This window comes from Triticum urartu, chromosome 3A (genome assembly GCF_056163025.1).
Source record: "Triticum urartu cultivar PI428250 chromosome 3A, HENAU_Tu73, whole genome shotgun sequence".
Lineage (NCBI taxonomy): Eukaryota > Viridiplantae > Streptophyta > Magnoliopsida > Poales > Poaceae > Triticum > Triticum urartu.
In genome coordinates, this window is record NC_141875.1 from 22,159,802 (window position 1) to 22,184,138 (window position 24,337).

Sequence of the window (24,337 nt, forward strand, 5' to 3'; positions counted from 1 at the left end):
CGATCTATGCCAACTCAACAAACACCATCAGAGACACCTGTAGAGCATCTTTATAGTCACCCAGTTACGTTGTGATGTTTGATAGCACACTAAGTGTTCCTCCTGTATTCGGGAGTTGCATGATCTCATAGTCATAGGAACATGTATAAGTTATGGAGAAAGCAATAGCAACAAACTAAAGGATCATCGTGCTAAGCTAACAGATGGGTCAAGTCAATCACATCATTCTCTAATGATGTTATCCAGTTAATCAAATGACAACCCATGTCTATGGTCAGGAAACATAACCATCATTGATTCAACGAGCTAATCAAGTAGATGCATACTAGTGACACTCTGTTTGTCTATGTATTCACACATGTAATAAGTTTCCGGTTAATACAATTCTAGCATGAATAATAAACATTTATCATGATATAAGGAAATATAAATAACAACTTTATTATTGCCTCTAGGGCATATTTCGTTCTCAGGCTTGTCGGATTATCCGATGGGATGCGGAACAAAATCTCGCGGATAATGTCATCGATCAACGAGTGGAGGCCGAGTTGCTGTGGAGGCTGATCCGTTGTGGGTGGTTGGAGATGAGTCATCCTATGGCTCTACCAGCATTAGAGGCGGAGGAGGCTGGAACTGGAAGCAGTGCGGCACCGCGGCAACATGGGGGAGTCATGCGCCGGCCATTGAGCCAAAAGGGGCGCCGACACCGCTACATGCCGTCGAACAAACAAGATGCGAGTGTGGACTTCACATAAAAATGTACATTGTGTAGAAGTAGACATGTGTGGAAAAACACACAAAGATACCGGTGAAGAAACGCCAACAAACAACAAATAAAAACTGAAGAGAACCATAAAAAAATCAGTGAAGAATCAAAGAAAACCATGAAGACCACGGAAAACCGGTGAACAAGTGAACTATAACATAAAGACGAAACCGGTAAACAAATGAAGTAAAACAAGAAATGCCGAAGAAAGGCATAAAATTGTAATCCTGCAAATTAACAAGTGAAAGTTCTTGCTCGCCCACATTGTACATCACTATTTTCATGCTTCAGTAGCCACACTTGACGAGAAAGAGACTTCATTTCCTGCAACCGCAGTGTGCCCAGTCTACTCAATAGCGCACAGATGCAAAATGGTGCCAAACGAATAAGTAATGATGGCATTTGGGTTTTCAACTAAGATCATTTCGCTCCACTCGGTAGTCACGGATGAGTAAACAGAGGCAAAGATGGTCTTTTCTACCATGTTGAAGCCGACAAAAGCCACAAGGAAGGGATCATCATGGCAGCCCAGGTGGTAGCAGTAGTACTTGGCGCAGAGGACCATGACCATCCAGGTTATTTCTTTTCCAGCACGGAGTGTCTTCAATAGCTTTGATTCGGTGGAAATAACCCATTGGTTGTCGGTAATGGGGTTCCGAACGATGAAATATGTATCCTACTCCCTGGGCGTGTATAAGAGGACGCGACCATGGCGGGAGTCGACTGCATCCTAATCTCGGTGCTCGCAAACAAGTGGGTGGTAGGTTCCGGTGAGAAGGAATTGAGCGACGTTGTGGCTCTCATAGGATTTGTTGTGGAGATAGCACAAGATCAGGGGTGTCCCGTGGAAGGCTCGGTAGTCACGGAAAAAAGCGGGGTCGGATATGATCTCAAGCAAGGTGGTGCAGATGACGGAGGTGTGTACGGGGCTCGTTGGGTCATCTGACGAGATGCGGAACAAAATCTCATGGATAACATCATCGATCAGCGGGTGGAGGCTGAGTTGCGGTGGAGGGGGATTCATTGCGGGTTGTTGGGGGCGAGTCGCCCTATCGCTCTATCAGCATAAGCGGCTGAGGCTGGAAGCAGTGTGGCACCACGGCAGCATGGGGGAAGTTGTGCACCGTCTATCGAGCCGAAAGGGGAGCCACCGCTGCAGCATGCCGTCAAACGAACAGGCAACCAAAGGGGATCACACTTAAAATTGTGTAAAAATAGACATGTGTGGGAAACACACACAAAGAAACTGGTCAAGAAAGCCGACAACCAACAAAGAAAAACCAAAGGAAACCATGAAAAATAAGCAAAGAAAATCATGAAAACCATGGAAAACCGGTAAAGAAATGAACTAAAATAGAAAGTTGAAAAACCAGTAATGAAACAAAGTAAAAAAAGGAAAAACCAAAGAAAACACACAAAACCATGGTCCTACAAATGAACTAGTGAAAGCCCACATTATACATCACTATTTTCATGCCGCGGTAGCCCTACTTGATCAGGAAATAGACTTCCTTTCCCCAACCATGGTGTGCCCCCATCTCCTCAATGACATACAGATGCAAGATGGTGCCAAACGAATATGTAACAACGACACTCTGATTCTCAACCGAGATCATTTCGCCCCACTCGGTAGTCTCAGATGAGTAAACGGAGGTGAACATGGTCTTTTGTACCACGCTGGAGCCAAACAAAGCCACGAGGAAGGGACCGTTAACCCATGTGATCGCAATAGTCCGTGGCGCAGAGGTCCGCGACCATCCAGGTTATCTCCTCACAAGCACAAAGAATCTTCAATAGCTTGGAGTCAGTCGAAATCACCTGCCAGTGGTCAGTGATGGGGTCCAAACGATGAAACCCGTATCCTTCTCCCCAGGCCTATAGAAGAGAATGCGTACATGGCGGGAGTCGACCACATCTGAGTCTCGGTGCTCGCAAACGAGTGGGCAGAAGGCTATAAGTGCAATATCCCTAGGTGGTTTTGGTAATTTTCATAACAACATATAGCTCATTGAGCTAATACTATTCCAAGATTAATATTTCAGGAAAAGCTCAATGAATGGCATGGCATGGATGAGGAAAGTGGACCCCTCAAAATACTAAGGACAAAAAGATTGGCTCAAGCTCAAAGCTCAAGACTCTACATTTTATATTTTAGTGATCCAAGATCACATTGAGTCTATAGGAAAAGCCAATACTATCAAGGAGGGATGAGGTGTTGCTTGATGAGGTTCTTGCTTCATAGTGCTTAGTGATATGCTCCAAAACCCTCAACTACCTTCCCACATCCACATATGACCTAAACCAGAAGTCAAACTTGGCCCCACCGATTCTTTCTATCCGGCGCCACCGAGTTCAGATGTCATAGCCACTGCCACAAACCCTAGGCAAATCGGTCTCATCGATAGGGATCTCGGTCACACCGAGATGGGGTTGTAATCTCTATGTTTCCCTTTGTAAAGTTTCGGTCCTACCGAGATGAGCGATCGGTCCCACCAAGATTGCAATGTAAACTCTCTGTTTTCCTTTTGTAACATTTCGGTCCCACCGAAATGAGCGATCGGTCCCACCGAGTTTACCTGACCAACTCTTTGGTTAGCTTATTACCAAAATCGGCCCCACCGAGTTTGTGTAATCGGTCACACCGAGATTACGTTGTGCCCTAACCCTAACCATATCGGTCCTACCGAGTTGCATCTCAGTCCCACCGAAAATCCTAACGGTCACTAGGTTTGCTAAATCGGTCCGACCGAGTTTCTCAATTCGGTCTCACCGAGATTGGTAAATTGTGTGTAACGGTTAGTTTTTGTGTGGAGGCTATATATACCCCTCCACCCACTATTCATCCATGGAGAGAGCCATTAGAACGTACATGCACTTCCAATACACATTTTCTGAGAGAGAACCACCTACTCATGTGTTGAGGCCAAGATATTCCATTCCCACCATATGAATCTTGATCTCTAGCCTTCCCCAAGTTGCTTTCCACTCAAATCTTCTTTCCACCAAATCCATATCCTGTGAGAGAGAGTTGAGTGTTGGGGAGACTATCATTTGAAGCACAAGAGCAAGGAGTTCATCATCAACACACCATTTGTTACTTCTTGGAGAGTGGTGTCTCCTAGATTGGCTAGGTGACACTTGGGAGCCTCCGACAAAGATTGTGGAGTTGAACCAAGGAGTTTGTAAGGGCAAGGGGATCGCCTACTTCGTGAAGATCTACCGCTAGTGAGGCAAGTCCTTCGTGGGCGATGGCCATGATGGGATAGACAAGGTTGCTTCTTCGTGGACCCTTCGTGGGTGGAACCCTCCGTGGACTCGCGCAACCGTTACCCTTCGTGGGTTGAAGTCTCCATCAACGTGGATGTACGATAGCACCACCTATCGGAACCACGACAAAAACATCCGTGTCTCAAATTGCGTTTGAATTCTCCAAACCCTTCCCTTTACATTCTTGCAAGTTGCATGCTTTACTTTCCGCTGCTCATAGACTCTTTGCATGCTTGCTTGAATTGTGTTAAGATTGCTTGACTTGTGCTAAGATAGCTAAAATCTGCCAAAGACTAAAATTGGGAAAATGATAGATTTTTATTTGGTCAAGTAGTCTAATCACCCCCCCCTCTAGACATACTTTCGATCCTACAAAGGCTCCAGTGGTAAAGAATTGAGAGACATCGTTGCTCTCGTAGGATTTGTTATTGAGGCCGCCCAAGATCATGGGCATCCCGTGGAAGGCCATGTAGTTGCGAAAAAAGGTAGGGTCAGAGATGATCTCTAGCAAGGTGGTGCAGAAGATGAAGGTGTGGACGAGGATCGTCGGGCCATCCAATAGGATGCAGGACAAAATCTCACAGATAACGTTGTCGATCAGCAAGTGGAGGCTGAGTTGCAGTGGAGGTGGATTCATTCTTGGTGGTTGGGGGAAAGTCGCCCAATCACTCTATAAGCATGAGCGACGGCGCAACGGAGGCTGAAAGTAGTGCAGCACCACATCAACATGGGGGAGTCATTCGCCAGCCGTTGAGCCAAGAGTGGCGCCGCTGCCACTACGTGTCGTCGAACAAATAGACTGCGAGTGTGGACTTCACATAAAAATGTACATTCTGTAAAGGTAGACATGTGTAGAAACACACACACAAAGATACCGGTGAAGAAACACAAAAACCAACAAACAAAAAATGAAGAGAACCAGAAAAAATCACGAAGAAGCGAAGATAACCATGAAGACCATGGAAACCTGGTGAACAAGTGAACTAAAACAGAAAGATGAAAATCGGAAAACAAACAAAGTAAAATTGAAAAAAAAAGAAAACGTGAAAAATTGTAATCTTGTAAATTAACAAGTGAAAGTTCTTGCTCGTCCACACTGTACATCACTATTTTCATGCTCTAGTAGCCACACTTGATGGCAAAGAGAATTTTCTTTTTCCTGCAACCGCGGTGTGCCCCGTCTACTCAATGGCACACGGATGCAAAATGGTGTCAAACTGATAAGTAACAATGGCATTCGGGTTCTCAACCAAGATCATTTTGCTCCACCCGGTAGTCTCGGATGAGTACAAGGAGGTGAACACGGTCTTTTTCTACCACGTTGGAGCAGACGAAAGATAAGAGGAAGGGATCATCATGGTAGCCCAGGTAGTCTCAACAATCCTTGGCACAGAGGACCACAACCATCCAGGCTATCACCTCTCCACCACAAAGTATCTTAAATAGCTAGGAGTCAGTGGAAATCACCCACCAATTTTTGTTGATGGGGTCCCAAACGATGAAATCTGCATCCTTCTCCCGAGGTGTGTAGAAGAGGATGCGGCCATGGCGGGAGTCGACCGCATCCTAGTCGTCGGGCTCGCAAATGAGTGGGCAGAAAGCTCCGCTGGGAACAAATTGAGCAACGTCGTGGCTCTCGTAGGAATTGATGTGGAGGTATCCCAAGATTGGGGGCGTCCCGTGGAAGGTCCGGTAGTCGCGAAAAAAAGCGGGGTAAGAGATGATCTCAAGCAAGGTGGCAGATAACGGAGGCATGGATGGGGCTCATCGGGTCATCCGACGAGATGCAGAACAAGATCTCGTGGATAGCATCGTCGATCAGCGAGTGGAGGCTGAGTTGCGGTGGAGGCGGATTCATGGCGGGTAGTTGGGGCCGAGTTGCCCTATCGTTCTATCAGCATTAGCGGCAAAGGGGCGGAGGTTGGAAGTAGTGTGGCATGGCGACAGCATGGACTAGCGGTGCACCACCCGTTGAGCCAAAAGGGGCGCCACGCCGCTGCGTGTCGTCGAACGAACAGGCTACCAGTGGGGACTACACTTGAAAAATGTACATTGTGTAAAAGTAGACATATGTGGGAAACACACACAAAAAACTGATGAAGAAACACCAAAACACAACAAAGAAAACCATAAAAATCGGTGAAGAAGAAAAGAAAACCATGAAAACCATAGAAAAACGGTGAAGAAACGAACTAAAACAGAAAGATGGAAAATAGTAATGAAATAAAGTAAAACAGGAAAACCCAAAGAAAACGGAAAATACCTTAGCCCTACCAATTAATAAGTGAAATTTCTTGCTCGCCCACATTGGACATCACTATTTTCATGCTGTAGTAGCCCCACTTTATGGGGATATACACTTTCTTTCCCCCAACCGTAGTGTGCCCCGTCTCCAATGGCATACAAATGCAAGATGGTGTCAAACGGATACGTAACGACGCCACTCTGGTTCTCAACCGAGATCATTTCGCTCCACTCGGTTGTCTTGGATGAGTAAATGGAGGCAAACAAGGTCTTCTCTGCCACGTTGGAGCCCACGAAAGCCATGAGGATGGGACTGCCATGGTAGCCCAGGAGTCGCAATAGTCCTTGGCGAAGAGGTCCGTGACCATCCAAGTTATCTCCTCTCCTGCAGAAAGTATCTTCAATAGCTTGGAGTAGGTGGAACTCACCATCTAGTTGCCATGATGGGGTCCCAAACGATGAAATCTGTATCCTTCTACCCGGGCGTGTAGAAGAGGACGCGGGCATGGCGTGATTTGACCGCATCCCAGTCTTCGTCCTCGCAAACGAGTGTGCAAAAGGCTCTGGTGGGAAAGAATTAAGCGACGTCGTTGCTTTCATAGGATTTGTTGTGGAGTTAGCCCAAGACCGTGGGCGTCCCATGGAAGGCCTGGTAGTCATGAAAAAAGGCGCGGTCAAAGATAATCTCGAGCAAGGTGGTGTAGACGGCGAAGGCGTGGACAAGGCTTGTCGGACTATCCCATGGGATGCGGAACAAAATCTCGTGGATAACATCGTCGATCAACGAGTGGAGGCCGAGTTGAAGTGGAGGCAGATCCATTGTGGGTGGTTGGAGGCGAGTCCTTCTATCACTCTACCATAATTAGAGACGGAGGAGGTTGGAAGCAGTGCGGCACCGCGGCAACATGGGGGAGTTGTGCATCGGCCGTTGAGCCAAAAGGGGCGCCGACGCCGCTACATGCCGTCGAACAAACAGGAAGCGAGTGTGGACTTCACATAAAGATGTACATTGTGTAGAAGTAGACATGTGTAGAAAAACACACAAAGATATGTCAAAGAAAAGGCGAAAAATTGTAATCCTACAAATTAACGGGTGAAAGTTCTTGCTCACCCACATTGTACATCACTATTTTCATGCTCCAGTAGCCACACTTGACGGGAAAGAGACATTCTTTCCTGCAACCGCAGTGTGCCCTGATACGTCTCCGACGATCTATACTTTTTGATTGTTTCATGCTGTTATATTATCCATCTTGGATGTTTTATAATCGTTTTATACTATTTTTTGGTACTAACCTATTGATATAGTGCCAACTGCCAGTTGTTGTTTTCTGCATGTTTTTTACATCGCAGGAAATCAATTCCAAACAGAGTCCAAATGCAACGAAACTTTACGAAGATTTTTTATGGACAAGAAGACACCTAATGGGCCAAGGCAGCGCCTGGGGGTGCTTCAAGGGGAGCACAACCCACCACGGCGCGCCAGGAGGCCCAGGCGCGCCCTGGTGGGTTGTGCCCACCTCGGGTGCCCCCCGGACCGCCTCTTTGCTCTATAAATACCCCAATATTCCAGAAACCCTAGAGGAGTTGACAAAAATCAATTCCAGTTGCCGCAGATTCCAGAACTATCATATCCAATCTAGACACCATCACGGAGGGGTTCACCACTTCCATTGGTGCCTCTCCGATGATGCGTGAGTAGTTCTTTATAAACCTTCGGGTCCGTAGTTAGATGCAAAGGCCGGGGGTATATCCCCTTTTTCTAAAAAAAACAATTGCTCAGAGAAGACATAAGATACGTTTAACCAGTTTAAATTGTTGTGACAACTTTAAGTTTTGTTGGATAGATTGGCATTTAATCAGAAGACCAAATATCCACCTTATTCTCCTAAGATCACTTAGACCTTGCCCGATCCCTTGATTACACATATCTTCTAGGTTATCACTTTTTTCCCATGTCATTTCATTATTTTTTTTGAAAATATTGTAAACACATATATTCCAAAAGAAAAAAAATAACTATCTCTGTAAATCATGAGTTTGCAAACAAGTTAACTTAATTCAAACAATGTTGATAACATTAAAAAAAACTGTTTCTGACATTTTAAAAATGTTCATGTCATTAAAAAATGTATTTGACATTTTTACAAAATGTTTACACAATGTAAAAGAATTGCGTAATTTATAAAAAACTACCATTCAAAAACATCAAACTTACATTTTTAAATGTCCAGGCGTTTCGTAAATATGACCATGACAATTTTAAGATATGTTTATACAATCTACAAAAATGATTGCTTAGTTTAAATAAAAAATCAATGCATATTTTGAAAAGTGTGTATAACATTTTGGAAAAATGTGCAAAAATCATGTGTTTGAAAAGGTGTTAATTGTGTATTCATAAAATGTATAAAAAATCATTTACATGTATACCAACAATGTACAATGTGTTCAAAAAATAAATAATATTTAAAAAATCATGTATTTTCAAAATGTTAAATGTGTATAAAAAAGTTCTTGATGTATATGAAAAAAATACGGTGTACAGGAAAATTCAGATATAATTGACAAAAGGGAAAGAAAAGAATAAGAAAAAGGAGGAAAAGATATTCACAAAATATGTATTCAAAAAAATGTACATCATGTATTTGAAAAATGTTTATCATATATTTAAAAAAGTTCCAAACATGTATTTAAAAAATCAACATATATTCAATATTAAAAACACGAATTCTTAAAAATGTACATTGTGTCTCTGAAAAATGGTCGACGTGTATCAATAAAATGTACTACTTCTAAACTAGAAGTGTGCATTGTGTTAAAGTAGACATGTGTAGAAAACAAACAGAGAAAAAACGGTGAGGAAATGCCAAAGATCAAAGAAACCCAATTTAAGAAAGAAAGAAAAAACGAAGAAAACAGGCAAAAACCGGCGAAGAAGCGAAGAAAACCATGAAAACCGGCGAAGAAATGAACTAAAACATAAAGACGAAAAGGCAGTAAAGAAACGAAGTAAAATAGGGAAAATCAAAGTAAACACGAAATCAGTAGTCCGGCAAATTAACGAGTGAAAGTTCTTGTTTGCTCACATTGTACATCACTATTTATAAGCTCCAGTAGCCCCACCTGATGAGGAAATGGACTTTTTTCCCCACAACCGCAGTGTGGCCCGTCTCACGATGGCATATAGATGCAAGATGGTGCCAAACGGATACGTAACGACGACATTCGGGTTCTCAACCGAGATCATTTTGCTCCACTCAATAGTCTCAGATGAGTAAACAAAGGTGAACAATGGTCTTTTCCTACCACTTTGGAGCCCACGAAAGATAAGAGGAAGGGACCGTCATGTTAGCCTAGGTGGTCGCAACAGTCCTTGGCACAGAGGACCGCGGCCATCCAGGTTATGTCCTGTCCATCACAAAGTATCTTAAATAGCTTGGAGTTGTTGGAAATCACTCGCTGGTTGTCGTTGCTGGGGTCCCAAACAATGAAATATGTATCCTTCTCCCGGGGTGTGTAGAAGAGGGCACGACCATGGCGGGAGTTGACCGCATCCTAGTCTTCGTGCTCGCAATTGAGTGGGCAGAAAGCTTCGGTGGGAACAAATTCAGCAACGTCGTGGCTCTCGTAGGATTTGTTGTGGAGGTAGCCCAAGACCGGGGCCGTCCCGTGGAAGGCCCGGTAGCCACAAAAAAAAGCGGGGTAAGAGATGATCTCAAGCAAGGTGGCACGGCGGAGGCGTGGACGGTGCTCGTCGGGTCATCTGACAGGATGCGGAACAAAATACGGCGGATAGCGTCGTTGATCAGCGAGTGGAGGCTGAGTTGCGGTGGAGGTGGATTCATGGCGGGTGGTTGGGGCGAGTTTCCCTATCACTCTATCAGCATTAGTGGCAAAGGGGCGGAGGTTGGAAGCAGTGTGGCTTCGCGGTGGCATGGAGTAGCGGTGCACCACCTGTTGAGCCGAAAGGGGCGCCACATCGCTGCGTGCCGTCGAACGAACAGGCTACCAGTGGGGACTACACTTGAAAATGTACATTGTGTAAAAGTAGACATATGTGGGAAACACACACAAAAAGCTGATGAAGAAACGCCAAAACACAACAAAGAAAAACCAAAGAAAGCCATAAAAAATCAGTGAAGAAGCAAAGAAAACCATGAAAACCACAGAAAATAGGTGAAGAAATGAACTAAAACAGAAAGATGGAAAATAGTAATGAAACAAAGTAAAACAGGAAAACCCGAAGAAAATGCAAAATACCTTAGCCCTACCAATTAATAAGTGAAATTTCTTGCTCGCCCACATTGTACATCACTAGTTTCATGCTATAGTAGCCCCACTTTATGGGGATATACACTTTCTTTCCCCCAACCGCAGTGCCCCGTCTCCTCAATGGCATACATATGCAAGATGGTTTCAAACGGATACGTAACGACGGTACTTTGGTTCTCAACCGAGATCATTTCGCTCTAGTCGGTTGTCTCGGATGGTTAAACAGAGGCAAACATGGTCTTCTCTACCACGTTGGAGCCGACGAAAGCCACGAGGATGGGACCGCCATGGTAGCCCAGGGGTCGCAACATTCCTTGGCGCAGAGGTCCGTGACCATCCAGGTTATCTCCTATCCTACAGAAAGTATCTTCAATAACTTGGAGTAGGTGGAACTCACCCGCTGGTTGTCATGATGGGGTCCCAAACAATGAAATCTGTATCCTTCTCCTCGGGCGTGTAGAAGAGGACGCGGGCATTGCGGGATTCAACCGCAACCCAGTCTTCGTTCTCACAAACAAGTGTGCATAAGGATCTGTTGGGAACAAATTGAGCGACGTCGTTGCTTTCATAGGATTTGTTGTGGAGGTAGCCCAAGACCGTGGGTGTCCCATGGAAAGCCTGATAGTCGTGAAAAAAAGTCATAGTCAAAGATAATCTCGAGCAAGGTGGTGCTGACGGCAAAGGCGTGGATGAGGCTTGTCGGATTATCCGATGGGATGCGGAACAAAATCTTGCGGATAATGTCGTCGATCAATGAGTGGAGGCCGAGTTGTTGTCGAGGCAGATCCGTTGTGGGTGGTTGGAGGGGAGTCATCCTATCGCTCTACCAGCAGTAGAGGCGGAGGAGGTTGGAAGCAGTGCGGCACCGCGGCAACATGGGGGAGTCGTGCGCCGGCCATTGAGCCAAAAGGGGCGCCGACGCCGCTACATGCTGTCGAACAAACATGATGCGAGTGTGGACTTCACATAAAAATGTACATTGTGTAGAAGTAGACATGTGTAGAAAAACACACAGAGATAACGGTGAAGAAACGCCAACAAACAACAAAGAAAAACTGAAGAGAACCATAAAAAATCAGTGAAGAATCAAAGGAAACCATGAAGACCACGGAAAACCAGTAAACAAGTGAAGTGCAACAGAAAGACGAAACGGGTAAACAAACGAAGTAAAACAAGAAATGCAGAAGAAAAGGTGTAAAATTGTAATCCTGCAAATTAACAAGTGAAAGTTCTTGCTCTCCCACATTGTACATCACTATTTTCATGCTTCAGTAGCCATACTTGACGGGAAAGATACTTTCTTTCCTTGAACCGCAATGTGCCTCGTCTACTCATTGGCACACAGATGCAAAATGGTGCCAAACGAATAAGTAATGACAGCATTCGGGTTTTCAACAAAGATCATTTCGCTCCACTCGGTAGTCACGAATGATTAAACGGTGGCGAAGATGGTCTTTTCTACCATGTTGGAGACGACAAAAGCCACAAGGAAGGGACCATCATGGCAGCCCAGGTGGTAGCAGTAGTACTTGGCGCAGAGGACCATGACCATCCAGGTTATTTCTTTTCCAGCACAGAGTGTCTACAATAGCTTTGATTCAGTGGAAATCGCCCGTTGGTTGTCAGTAATGGGGTTCCAAACGATGAAATATGTATCCTACTCGCTGGGCGTGTTGAAGAGGATGCGACCATGGCGGGAGTCGACCACATCCCAATCTCGGTGCTCGCAAACAAGTGGGCGGCAGGTTCCAGTGAGAAGGAATTGAGCGACGTTGTGGCTCTCATAGGATTTGTTGTGGAGGTAGCCCAAAATCGGGGGCGTCCTGTGGAAGGATCAGTAGTCACGGAAAAAAGCGGGGTTGGAGATGATCTCAAGCAAGGTGGTGCAGATGGCGGAGGTGTGTACGGGGCTTGTTGGGTCATGTGACGGGATGCGGAACAAAATCTCATGGATAACATCATCGATCAGCGGGTGGAGGCCGAGTTGCGATGGAGGGGGATTCATTGCGGGTTGTTGGGGGCGAGTCGCCCTATCGCTCTATTAGCATAAGCGGTGGAGGCTGGAAGCAGTGTGGCACCACAGTAGTATGGTGGGAGCTGTGCACTGTATGTCGAGCCGAAAGGGGAGCCACCGCCGCCGCGTGTCGTCAAACGAATAGGCAACCAAAGGGGATCACACTTAAAATTGTGTAAAAATAGACATGTGTGGGAAACACACACAAAGAAACTGGTGAAGAAATGCCGACACCCAACAAAGAAGAACCGAAGAAAACCATGAAAAAATAAGCAAATAAAATCATGAAAACCATGGAAAACCGGTAAAGAAATGAACTAAAATAGAAAGTTGAAAAACCAGTAATGAAACAAAGTAAAAAAAGGAAAAACCAAAGAAAACACACAAAACCATGGTCCTACAAATGAACTAGTGAAAGCCCACATTATATACATCACTATTTTCATGCCGCGGTTGCCCTACTTGATCAGGAAATAGACTTTCTTTTCCCCAACCGTGGTGTGCCCCCATCTCCTCAATGACATACAGATGCAAGATGGTGCCAAACGAATATGTAACAACGACACTCTGATTCTCAACCGAGATCATTTCGCTCCACTCGGTTGTCTCGGATGAGTAAACGGAGGTGAACATGGTCTTTTCTACCACGTTGGAGCCACCGAAAGCCACGAGGAAGGGACCATCAGCCCAAGTGGTCGTAATAGTCCATGGCGCAGAGGTCCGCGACCATCCAGGTTATCTCCACACAAGCACAAAGAATCTTCAATAGCTTGGAGTCGGTGGAAATCACCCGCCTGTGGTCAGTGACGGGGTCCAAATAATGAAACCCGTATTGTTCTCCCTAGGCCTATAGAAGAGAATGCGTACATGGCAGGAGTCGACCACATCCGAGTCTCCCATGGTAAAGAATTGAGCAACGTCCTTGCTCTCGTATGATTTGTTATTGAGGCGGCCCAAGATCATGGGTGTCCCGTGGAAGGCCATGTAGTCTTGAAAAAAGGCGGGGTCAGAGATGATATCCAGCAAGGTGGTGTAGAAGACGAAGGTGTGGATGAGGATCGTCGGGCCATCCGACAGGATGCAAGACAAAATCTCGCGGATAACATTGTCGATCAACGAGTGGAGGCTGAGTTGCAGTGGAGGTGGATCCATTCTTGGTGGTTGGGGGAAAGTCGCCCTATCACTCTATAAGCATTAGCGACGGCGCGACGGAGGCTGAAAGCAGTGCGGCACCGCAGCAACATGGGGGAGTCATTCGCCAGCCGTTGAGCCAAGAGTGGCGCCGCTGCCGCTACGTGTCGTCGAACAAACAAACTACGAGCGTGGACTTCACATAAAAATGTACATTCTGTAAAGGTAGACATGTATAGAAACACACACACAAAGATACCGGTGAAGAAACGCCAAAAACCAACAAACAAAAACTGAAGAGAACCATAAAAAATCACGAAGAAGCGAAGGTAACCATGAAGACCATCGAAACCCGATGAACAAGTGAAATAAAATAGAAAGATGAAAATCGATAACCAAACAAAGTAAAATAGGAAAAAAAGGAAACGTGAAAAATTGTAATACTGCAAATTAACGAGTGAAAGTTCTTGCTCGCCCACATTATACATCACTATTTTCATGCTCCAGTAGCCACACTTGATGGCAAAGAGAATTTTCTTTTTCCTGCAACCGGGTGTGCCCCGTCTACTCAATGGCACACGGATGCAAAATGGTGTCAAACCGATAAGTAACAATGGCATTCGGGTTCTCAACCGAGATCATTTTGCTCCACCCGGTAGTCTCGGATGAGTAAACGGAGGTGAACACGGTCTTTTTCTACCATGTTGGAGCGGACGAAAGATAAGAGGAAGGGATCGTCATGGTAGCCCAGGTGGTCTCAACAATCCTTGTCACAGAGGACCGCAACCATCCAGGTTATCACCTCTCCACCACAAAGTATCTTAGATAGCTAGGAGTCAGTGGAAATCACCCACCAGTTTTCGTTGACGGGGTCCCAAACGATGAAATCTGTATCCTTCTCCTGGGGTGTGTAGAAGAGGACGCGGCCATGGCGGGAGTCGATCGCATCCTAGTCTTCGTGATCGCAAATGAGTGGGCGGAAAGCTCCGGTGGGAATAAATTGAGCAACGTTGTGGCTCTCATGGGAATCGATGTGGAGGTATCCCAAGATCGGGGCATCCGTGGCAGGCCCGGTACTCGCGAAAAAAGCAGGGTAAGAGATGATCTCAAGCAAGGTGGCAGACAATGGAGGCATGGACGGGGCTCATCGGGTCATCTGACGGGATGCGGAACAAAATCTCGTGGATAGCGTCATCGATCGGCGAGTGGAGGCTGAGTTGCGGTGGAGGCGGATTCATGGCAGGTGGTTGGGGCCGAGTTGCCCTATCGCTCTATAAGCATTAGCGGCAAAGGGGCGAAGGTTGGAAGCAGTGTGGCATCGCGGCAGCATGGACTAGCGGTGCGCCACGCCGCTGTGTGTCGTCGAACGAACATGCTACCAGTGGGGACTACACTTAAAAATGTACATTGTGTAAAAGTAGACATATGTGGGAAACACACACAAAAAAAACTGATGAAGAAACGCCAAAACACAACAAAGAAAAACCAAAGAAAACCATAGAAATCAATGAAGAAGAAAAGAAAACCATGAAAACCACAGAAAACCGGTGAAGAAATGAACTAAAACAGACAAATGGAAAACAATAATGAAACAAAGTAAAACAGGAAAACCCAAAGAAAACGGAAAATACCTTAGCCCTACCAATTAATAAGTGAAATTTCTTGCTCACCCACATTGGACATCACTATTTTCATGCTGTAGTAGCCCCACTTTATGGGGATATACACTTTCTTTCCCCCAACCGCAGTGTGCCCCCTCTCCAATGGCATACAGATGCAAGATGGTGTCAAACAGATACGTCACGACGCCACTCTGGTTCTCAACCGAGATCACTTCGCTCCACTCGGTTATGTTGGAAGAGTAAACGGAGGCAAACAAGGTCTTCTCTGCCACGTTGGAGCCGACAAAAGCCATGAGGATGGGACCGCCATGGTAGCCCAGGGGACACAATATTCCTTGGCGCAGAGGTCCATGACCATCCAGGTTATCTCCTCTCCTGCAGAAAGTATCTTCAATAGCTTGGAGTAAGTGGAACTCACCATCTAGTTGCCATGATGGGGTCCCAAACGATGAAATCTGTATCCTTCTCCCCGGGCGTGTAGAAGAGGACGCGGGCATGGCGGGATTTGACCGCATCCCAGTCTTCGTTCTCGCAAACGAGTGTGCAAAAGGCTCTGGTGGGAACGAATTGAGCGACGTCGCTGGGATTTGTTGTGGAGTTAGCCCAAGACCGTGGGCGTCCCATGGAAGGCCTGGTAGTCGTGAAAAAAGGCGCGGTCAAAGATAATCTCGAGCAAGGTGGTGCAGACGGGGAAGGCGTGGACGAGGCTTGTCGGATTATCCCACGGGATGCAGAACAAAATCTTGTGGATAACATCGTCGATCAACGAGCGGAGGCCGAGTTGAAGTGGAGGCAGATCCATTGTGGGTGGTTGGTGGAGAGTCCTCCTATCGCTCTACTGGGATTAGAGGCGGAGGAGGCTGGAAGTAGTGCGGCACCGCTGCAACATGGGGGAGTCGTGCGCTGGCCATTGAGCCAAAAGGGGCGCCGACACCGCTACATGGCGTCGAACAAACAGGATGCGAGTGTGGACTTCACATAAAGATGTACATTGCGTAGAAGTATTCATGTGTAGAAAAACACACAAAGATACTAGTGAAGAAACGCCAAAAAAAAAGAAAAACTAAACAGAACCATAAAAAATCAGTGAAGAAGCGAAGAAAACCATGAAGACCACGGAAAACCGGTGAACAACTGAACTATAACAGAAAGACGGAAACATGTAAACAAATGAAGTAAAACAGGAAATGTCAAAGAAAAGGCGAAAAATTGTAATCCTGCAAATTAACGAGTGAAAGTTCTTGCTCAACCACATTGTACATCACTATTTTCATGCTCCAGTAGCCACACTTGACTTTCTTTCCTGCAACCGTAGTGTGCCTGATACGTCTCCAATGTATATATAATTTTTGATTTTTTCATGCCGTTATATTATCAATTTTGAATGTTTTATAATCATTTTATATTAATTTTTGGTACTAATCTATTGACATAGTGCCAACTGCCAGTTGCTTTTTTTGGCATGTTTTTTACATCGCATGAAATCAATTCCAAACGGAGTCCAAATGCAATGAAACTTTATGGAGATTTTTTATGGACAGGAAGACACCTAATGGGCCAAGGCAGTGCCTGGGGGGTGCTCCGAGAGGACCACAACCCACCAGAGCACCAGGAGGCCCAGGCGCGCCCTGGTGGGTTGTGCCCACCTCGGGTGCCCCCAAACCGCCTCTTACATCTATAAATACCGCAATATTTCAGAAACCCTAGGGGAGTCGACGAAAATCAATTCCAGCCGCCTCAGAGTCCAAAACCACCAGATCCAATGTAGACACCATCACGGAAGGGTTCACCACTTCCATTGGTGCCTCTCCGATTATGCGTGAGTAGTTCTTTATAGACCTTCGGGTCCGTAGTTAGATGCAAAGGCAGGGGGTATATTCTCTTTTTCTAAAAAAAATCAATTTCTCAGAGAAGACATAAGATACATTTAACCAGTTTAAATTGTTGTGACAACTTTAAGTCTTGTTGGATAGACTGGCATTTAATCAGAAGACCAAATATCCACCTTATTCTCCTAAGATCACTTAGACCTTGCCCGATCCCTTGATTACACATATCTTCTAGGTTATTACTTTTTTCCCATGTCATTTCATTATTATTTTGAAAATATTGTAAACACATATATTCCAAAATAAAAAAATAACTATCTCTGTAAATCATGAGTTTGCAAACAAGTTAACTTAATTCAAACAATGTTGATAACATTAAAAAAACTATTTCTGACATTTAAAAAATGTTCATGTCATTAAAAAATGTATTTGACATTTTTACAAAATGTTTACACAATGTAAAAGAATTGCGTAATTTATAAAGAACTACCATTCAAAAACATGAAACTTACATTTTTTAAAAATGTTCAGGCGTTTCATAAATATGTTCATGACACTTTTAAGATATGTTTATACAATCTACACAAATGATTGCTTAGTTTAAATAAAAAAATCAATGCATATTTGAAAAGTGTGTATAACATTTTGGAAAAATGTCCAAAATCATGTGTTTGAAAAGGTGTTAATTGTGTATCCATAAAATGTATAAAAAATCATTTACATGTATACCAACAATGTACAATGTGTGCAAAAAATAAATAATATTTAAAAAATCATGTATTTTCAAAATGTTAAACGTGTATAAAAAAGTTCTTGATGTATATGAAAAACATAAAGTGTACATGAAAATTCAGATTTATTTGACAAAAGGGAAAGAAAAGAATAAGAAAAGGAGGAAAAGATATTCATAAAACATGCATTAAAAAAATGTACATCATGTATTTGAAAAATGTTTATCATATATTTAAAAAAGTTCCAAACATGTATTTAAAAAAAAGTCAACATAGTTTTAATATTAAAACATGAATTCTTAAAAATGTACATTGTGTCTCTGAAAAATGGTCAACGAGTATCAATAAAATGTACTACGTCTAAACTAGAAGTGTACATTGTGTAAAAATAGACATGTGTAGAAAACAAACACAGAAAAAACGGTGAGGAAATGCCAAAGACCAAAGAAAACCAATTTAAGAAAGAAAGAAAAATCAAAGAAAACGAGCAAAAACCGGCGAAGAAGCGAAGAAAACCATGAAAAACCGGCGAAGAAATGAACTAAAACATAAAGACGAAAAAGCAGTAAAGAAACGAAGTAAAACAGGGAAAATCAAAGTAAAGACGAAAACAGTAGTCCGGCAAATTAACGAGTGAAAGTTCTTGTTCGCTCACATTGTACATCACTATTTATAAGCTCCAGTAGCCCCGCCTGATGAGGAAATGGAATTTCTTTCACACAAACGCAGTGTGGCCCGTCTCCACGATGGCATATAGATGCAAGATGGTGCCAAACGATACGTAAAGCCGGCATTCGGGTTCTCAACCGATATCATTTTGCTCCACTCAGTAGTCTCAAATGAGTAAAAAACGTGAATCTGGTCTTTTCCTATTGATACGTCTGAAGGAAATATGCCCTAGAGGCAATAATAAAGTTATTATTTATTTCCTTATATCATGATAAATGTTTATTATTCATGCTAGAATTGTATTAACCGGAAACATAATACATGTGTGAATACATAGACAAACAGAGTGTCACTAGTATGCCTCTACTTGACTAGCTCGTTGATCAAAGATGGTTATGTTTCCTAACCATAGACATGAGTTGTCATTTGATTAACGGGATCACATCATTAGGAGAATGATGTGATTGACTTGACCCATTCCGTTAGCTTAGCACTTGATCGCTTAGTTTCATGCTATTCCTTTCTTCATGACTTATACATGTTCCTATGACTATGAGATTATGCAACTCCCGTTTACCGGAGGAACACTTTATGTGCTACCAAACATCACAACGTAACTGGGTGATTATAAAGGTGCTCTACAGGTGTCTCCGAAGGTACTTGTTGGGTTGGCGTATTTCGAGATTAGGATTTGTCACTCCGATTGTCGGAGAGGTATCTCTGGGCCCTCTCAGTAATGCACATCACTTAAAGCCTTGCAAGCATTGCAACTAATGAGTTAGTTGCGGGATGATGTGTTACGGAACGAGTAAAGAGACTTGCCGGTAACGAGATTGAACTAGGTATTGAGATACCGACGATCGAATCTCGGGAAAGTAACATACCGATGACAAAGGGACCAACGTATGTTGTTATGCGGTTTGACCGATAAAGATCTTCGTAGAATATGTGGGAGCCAATATGAGCATCTAGGTTCCGCTATTGGTTATTGACCGGAGACGTGTCTCGGTCATGTCTACATTGTTCTCGAACCCGTAGGGTCCGCACGCTTAAGGTTTCGATGATAGTTATATTATGAGTTTATGAGTTTTGATGTACCGAAGGAGTTTGGAGTCCCGGATGAAATCGGGGACATGACAAGGAGTCTCGAAATGGTCGAGACGTAAAGATCGATATATTGGACGACTATATTCGGACATCGGAAAGGTTCTGAGTGATTCGGATATTTTTCATAGTACCGGAGAGTTACGGGAATTCGCCGGGGAGTATATGGGCCTTATTGGGCCATACGGGAATAGAGGAGAGAGGCCAAAAGGAAGGAGGCGCGCGCCCCCCCCTCTGGTCCGAATTGGACAAGGGGTGCAGCCCCCTTTTCCTTGTTCCTCTCCCCCTCTTTCCTTCTCTCCTACTCCAACAAGGGAAGGAGGAGTCCTACTCCCGGTGGGAGTAGGACTCCCCCCTTGGCGCGCCCTCATCCTAGGCCGGCCACCTCCCCCCTTGCTCCTTTATATACAGGGGCAGGGGGCACCTCTAGACACACAAGTTGATCAAGTTGATCTACTCTTAGCCGTGTGCGGTGCCCCCCTCCACCATAGTCCACCTCGATAATACTGTAGCGGTGCTTAGGCGAAGCCCTGCGTCGGTAGAACATCAATATCGTCACCACGCCGTCGTGCTGACGGAACTCTTCCCTGACATTCTGCTGGATCGAAGTCCGGGGATCGTCATCGAGCTGAACATGTGCTAGAACTCGGAGGTGCCGTAGTTTGGGTGCTTGATCGGTCGGGCCGTGAAGACGTACGACTACATCAACCGCGTTGTGCTAATGCTTCCGCTTTCGGTCTATGAGGGTACGTAGACAACACTCTCCCCTCTCTTTGCTATGCATCACCATGATCTTGCGTGTGCGTAGGAATTTATTTGAAATTACTACGTTCCCCAACAGTGGCATCCGAGCCTAGGTTTTATGCGTTGATGTTGTGCACGAGTAGAACACAAGTGAGTTGTGGGTGATATAAGTCATACTGCTTACCAGCATGTCATACTTTGGTTCGACGGTATTGTTGGATGAAGCGGCCCGGAATGACATTACGCGTACGCTTACGCAAGACTGGTTCTACCGACATGCTTTGCACACAGGTGGCTGGCGGGTGTCAGTTTCTCCAACTTTAGTTGAACCAAGTGTGGCTACGCCCGGTCCTTGCGAAGGTTAAAACAACACCAACTTGACAAACTATCGTTGTGGTTTTGATGCGTAGGTAAGAACGGTTCTTGCTAAAGCCCGTAGCAGCCACATAAAACTTGCAACAACAAAGTAGAGGACGTCTAACTTGTTTTTGCAGGGCATGTTGTGATATGATATGGTCAAGACATGATGCTAAATTTTATTGTATGAGATGATCATGTTTTGTAACCGAGTTATCGGCAACTGGCAGGAGCCATATGGTTGTCGCTTTATTGTATGCAATGCAATTGCGCTGTAATGCTTTACTTTATCACTAAGCGGTAGCGATAGTCGTGGAAGCATAAGATTGGCGAGATGACAACGATGCTACGATGGTGATCAACGTGTCGCGCCGGTGACGATGGTGATCATGACGGTGCTTCGGAGATGGAGATCACAAGCACAAGATGATGATGGCCATATCATATCACTTATATTGATTGCATGTGATGTTTATCTTTTATGCATCTTATTTTGCTTAGTTCGACGGTAGCTTTATAAGATGATCTCTCACTAAATTTCAAGATAAAAAGTGTTCTCCCTGAGTATGCACCGTTGCCAAAGTTCGTCGTGCCCAGACACCACGTGATGATCGGGTGTGATAAGCTCTACGTCCATCTACAACGGGTGCAAGCCAGTTTTGCACATGCGGAGTACTCAGGTTAAACTTGACAAGCCTAGCATATGCAGATATGGCCTCCAAACACTGAGACCGAAAGGTCGAGCATGAATCATATAGTAGATATGATCAACATGGTGATGTTCACCATTGAAAACTACTCCATTTCACATGATGATCGGTTATGGTTTAGTTGATTTGGATCACGTGATCACTTAGAAGATTAGAGGGATGTCTTTCTAAGTGGGAGTTCTTAAGTAATATGACTAATTGAACTTTAATTTATCATGAACTTAGTCCTGGTAGTATTAGCATATCTATGTTGTAGATCAATAGCTCGCGATATTGCTCCCGGTTTAGTGTGTTCCTAGAGAAAAATTATGTTGAAAAATGTTAGTAGCAATGATGCGGATTGGATCCGTGATATGAGGATTATCCTCATTGCTGCATAGAAGAATTATGTACTTAATGCACCGCTAGGTGACATACCTATTGCAGGAGCAGATGCAGACGTTATGAACGTTTGGCTAGCTCAATATGATGACTACTTGATAGTTTAGTGCACCATGCTTAAACGGCTTAGAATCGGGACTTCAAAGACGTTTTGAACGTCATGGACCATATGAGATGTTCCAGGAGTTGAAGTTAATATTTCAAGCAAATACCCGAGTTGAGAGATATGTAGTCTCCAACAAGTTCTATAGCTAAAAGATGGAGGAGAATAGCTCAAGCAGTGAGCATGTGCTCAGATTGTCTGGGTACTACAATCGCTTGAATCAAGTGGGAGTTAATCTTCCAGATAAGATAGTGATTGACAGAATTCTCTAGTCACCATCACCAAGTTAGTAGAACTTCGTGATGAACTATGATATGCAAGGGATAACGGAAACGATTCCCAAGCTCTTCGTAATGCTGAAATCAATGAAGGTAGAAATCAAGAAAAATATCAAGTGTTGATGGTAGACAAGACCACTAGTTTCAAGAAAAGGGCAAAGGGAAGAAGGGGAACTTCAAGAAGAACGGCAAGCAAGTTGCTGCTCAAGTGAAGAAGCCCAAGTCTGGTCCTAAGCCTGAGACTAAGTGCTTCTATTGCAAAGGGACTGGTCACTGGAAGCGGAACTGCCCCAAGTATTTGGCGGATAAGAAGGATGGCAAAATAATCAAAGGTATATTTGATATACGGATTATTGATGTGTATTTTACTAGTGTTCGTAGCAACCCCCGGTATTTGATACTGGTTCAGTTGCTAAGAGTAGTAACTCGAAACGGGAGTTGCAGAATGAATAGAGACTAGTTAAGGGTGAAGTGACGATGTGTGTTGGAAGTGGTTCCAAGATTGATATGATCATCATCGCACACTCCCTATACTTTCGGGATTAGTGTTGAACCTAAATAAGTGTTATTTGGTGTTTGCATTGAGCATGAATATGATTTGATCATGTTTATTGCAATACAGTTATTCATTTAAGTAAGAGAATAAATTGTTGTTCTGTTTACATATATGGTTACACACCCAATGAAAATGGTTCGTCGGATCTCGATCGTAGTGATACACATATTCATAATATTGAAACCAAAAGATGCAAAGTTAATAATGATAGTGCAACTTATTTGTGGCATTGCCGTTTAGGTCATATTGGTGTAAAGTGGATGAAGAAACTCCATGCTGATGGACTTTTGGAATCACTTGATTATGAATCAGTTGATGCTTGCGAACCATGCCTCATGGGCAAGATGACTAAGACTCCGTTCTCCGGAACAATGCAGCAAGCAACAGATTTGTTGGAAATCATGCATACTGATGTATGTGGTCCGATGAATATTGAAGCTCGCGGCAAGTATCATTATTTTCTGATCTTCACAGATGATTTGAGCAGATATGAGTATATCTACTTGATGAAACACAAGTATGAAACATTTGAAAAGTTCAAAGAATTTTAGAGTGAAGTGGAGAATCATCGTAACAAAATAAAAGTTTCTACGATATGATCGCAGAAGTAAAATATTTGAGTTACGAGTTTGGCCTTCAGTTAAAACAATGTGAAATAGTTTCACTACTCACGCCACCTGGAACACCACAGTGTAATGGTGTGTCCGAACGTCGTAACCGTGCTTTATTAGATATGGTGCGATCTATGACGTCTCTTACTGATTTACCGCTATCGTTTTGGGGTTATGCATTAGAGACAGCCACATTCACGTTAAATAGGGCACCATCTAAATACGTTGAGACGACACCTTATGAACTATGGTTTGACAAGAAACCTAAGCTGTTGTTTCTTAAAGTTTGAGGTTGCAATGCTTATGTGAAAAAATTTCAACCTGATAAGCTCAAACCCAAATCGGAGAAGTGGTCTTCATAGGATACCCAAAATAAATTGTTGGGTACACCTTCTAACACAGATCCGAAGGCAATATATTCGTTGCTGAGAATGGATCCTATCTAGAGAAGGAGTTTCTCTCGAAAGAAGTGAGTGGGAGGAAAATGGAACTTGATAAGGTAATTGTACCTTCTCCCGAATTGGAAAATAGTTCATCACAGAAATCAGTTCCAGTGATGTCTACACCAAGAGAGGAAGTTAATGATGATGATCATGAAACTTCAGATCAAGTTACTACAGAACTTCGTAGATCAACCAGACTGAGATCCGCACTAGAGTGGTACGGTAATCCTGTTCTGGAGGTCATGTTACTTGTCCATGATGAACTTGCGAACTATGAGGAAGCGATGATGAGCCCAGATTCCGCGAAATGGCTTGAGGCCATGAAATCTGAGATGCGATCCATGTATGAGAACAAAGTATGGACTTTGATTGACTTGCCCAATGATCGGCGAGCCGTTGAGATTAAATGGATCTTCAAGAGGAAGACGGACGCTGATAGTAGTATCACTATCTACAAAGCTAGAATTGTCGCAAAAAGGTTTCTCGACAAGTTCAAGGTGTT

The 24,337-nt window shown here is 44.0% G+C and overlaps 7 pseudogenes; all 7 read right to left on the reverse strand.

The window, feature by feature from the left end:
• Positions 1-861: 861 nt before the first annotated feature.
• LOC147977998 (uncharacterized) lies at positions 862-1,790 on the reverse strand (annotated as a pseudogene).
• Positions 1,791-4,698: 2,908 nt separating this feature from the next.
• Positions 4,699-5,891, reverse strand: LOC147977999 (uncharacterized; annotated as a pseudogene).
• A 412-nt stretch (positions 5,892-6,303) lies between these two features.
• On the reverse strand, positions 6,304-7,097 carry LOC147978000 (uncharacterized; annotated as a pseudogene).
• Positions 7,098-9,321: 2,224 nt separating this feature from the next.
• Positions 9,322-10,125, reverse strand: LOC147978001 (uncharacterized; annotated as a pseudogene).
• Positions 10,126-10,945: 820 nt separating this feature from the next.
• LOC147978002 (uncharacterized) lies at positions 10,946-12,557 on the reverse strand (annotated as a pseudogene).
• Positions 12,558-13,024: 467 nt separating this feature from the next.
• LOC147978003 (uncharacterized) lies at positions 13,025-13,718 on the reverse strand (annotated as a pseudogene).
• A 177-nt stretch (positions 13,719-13,895) lies between these two features.
• LOC147978004 (uncharacterized) lies at positions 13,896-14,935 on the reverse strand (annotated as a pseudogene).
• Positions 14,936-24,337: the final 9,402 nt, after the last annotated feature.